We start from the raw sequence: 2,086 nt of genomic DNA on the forward strand, positions 1-2,086 counted from the left end.
GCCACGTGATTCTATCTTTAGAGTTAAGGATAGAAAAAAAGAGGTGGTGGAATCTCCCTCGGAGGCCAGATATGTGTCAGGATTATCCCTGTGTGGAGAATCAGAGAGACCATTGTCCAAAATATTGGAGATGCCAGAGATACCAGCTAAATGCAGTTTCTAACAGGAAGTGGAAACAGCCCAAGAAAAAGAAGTATGTTGTAGTCAATAAAACTGAAACGAGTTGGAGCTCTGAAGAGCACTTTGACATCAGACATGGATCTGCAGTGTTTGGAGTTTGCCCACCTTGTTTTCAGTCTGGCTGTGGTCCAATATTCCCTCATTATGTTTCCTTACCAACCATTTAGAATGGTAATGCATATCTTGTGCCAACATATGTTGGAAGTACAGGACCTGCCTTTTGATTTTGATTTTACAGAAGATTACAGTTAAGAAATTGTATGAATCTCAGAAGAGACTTTGAACTTTAGATTTTAAAAGGGTTGAGACTGTGGTAGAATCTTAGGACTTTTGAGGTTAGATTGATGATATGGCTGCAAGACTCTGGTGGCCATGGAGTTGTGCTAGTTTGAAAGAAATGGCCCCCATAGGCTCATAGTAAGTGGTACTATTAGGAAACATGGCCTTGTTGGAGCAAGTATGTCTTTGTTGAGGTAAGTGAGTATCTGGGAGATCATCTTTGAGATTTAGAAACACAAGCCAGGCCAATATGTCTCTGTCATCCTTCTGCAGCCTATGAATCAAGATGTAGAACTCTCTGCTCTTTCTCCAGCACCATGTCTGCCTAAATGTTGCTATGCTTTCCACAGTGATGATAAGGAACTAAACCTCTGAACTGTAAGCCAGGCCCTATGAAATGTTGTCCTTTATAAGTGTTTCCATAATTGTGTTGTCTCTTCACAGCAATAGAAACATTAACTAAGACAACATCCTTCTATAGGCTTAGATTTTCTAAAGTCTACTTTATCTGGGGTTCTAGAAGACTTCAAATTCCCTTCTAGCCCAACAGCCAGAAGTAGGGGAAGAAGGTTTAAAGAAAATGGGGTTGTTAACTTGTTTAGAAGAATTCTTTGGGGTGATTCCTATCTTCATTGTCAGAATATCAGCAGTTCAGTTCAATAGCAAACAACAAATACCAATCTATAGTGGCAGTTCAGTCCAATAACAAACACCAAACACAAGTCGTAGCTACTCAGTTCAGCAGAAACTCCAAGGTTCTCCCAATCAGTACAAGTCAGCAAAAGTATGAAGAAATCAGTCAGAATACCACAAGTTCTTTGGCATGTTTCTCTCTATAATATGATTACCAGCAAACACCAGCAAGGATCAGCAAAACATTGCAAGGCATAGCAATGCAAGAGAGTCCTCTCACTGTGGAGTTATATTTATATTCTTTCTAAACATCACATGCCTTCTCAAGCATCTGCTCCTGCAAAATATCATATGTTCTCTCACATGTCTGCTTCAGGAAAACATCTCATAAGAGAGCTTCCAGAAAAACATCAGGTGATTCAACTGAGTTTCCAAAGAAACCAGAAATTTCTACTTCACCCTTCCTCAATAATCAGCTTTGACCTTCCTGAAGACTTAAGATGCCATAAGAAAGGGAGGAAGCAGAGGCAGCAGCACTTTTATAGAGGAGAAGGTCTGTATTGGGAACCTATTTCCTCATGACTAAATGAGATGTCTTCTGAAATTTATGCTATTGCCTCTCTTCTAGTACTAATCTAACTGGACCTATCAATCCCCTTACAAGGAGATCCAGGTCTCAGAAAAGGAGGGGTTTGAGGGTTCTGTGTTCTAGTCTCCTCTTTCTCAGTAACCTTTTCTCTCTCCTATTCTCTATCAACCTCCATTTTCTGACACCTTGTCAATCAAGAGTATGGTCCATAGAAGTTGAGTCCTGATTTTTGGGTCTTTGTTACCTTTGTCTACATAAATATGCAGACCTTGTTCTGGGATTTGTGTACCATACAAATTTGGTCCTGATCCTTCTCCTTTTCCTCTCTGTCTCTCATTATCTACTGACTTCCAGAACAGAGGCCCTTACAGTTGGGTCTCAGACCAAACCACATCCACCAGATTT

The sequence above is a fragment of the Mastomys coucha genome, unplaced genomic scaffold (genome assembly GCF_008632895.1).
Source record: "Mastomys coucha isolate ucsf_1 unplaced genomic scaffold, UCSF_Mcou_1 pScaffold21, whole genome shotgun sequence".
Taxonomy (NCBI): domain Eukaryota; kingdom Metazoa; phylum Chordata; class Mammalia; order Rodentia; family Muridae; genus Mastomys; species Mastomys coucha.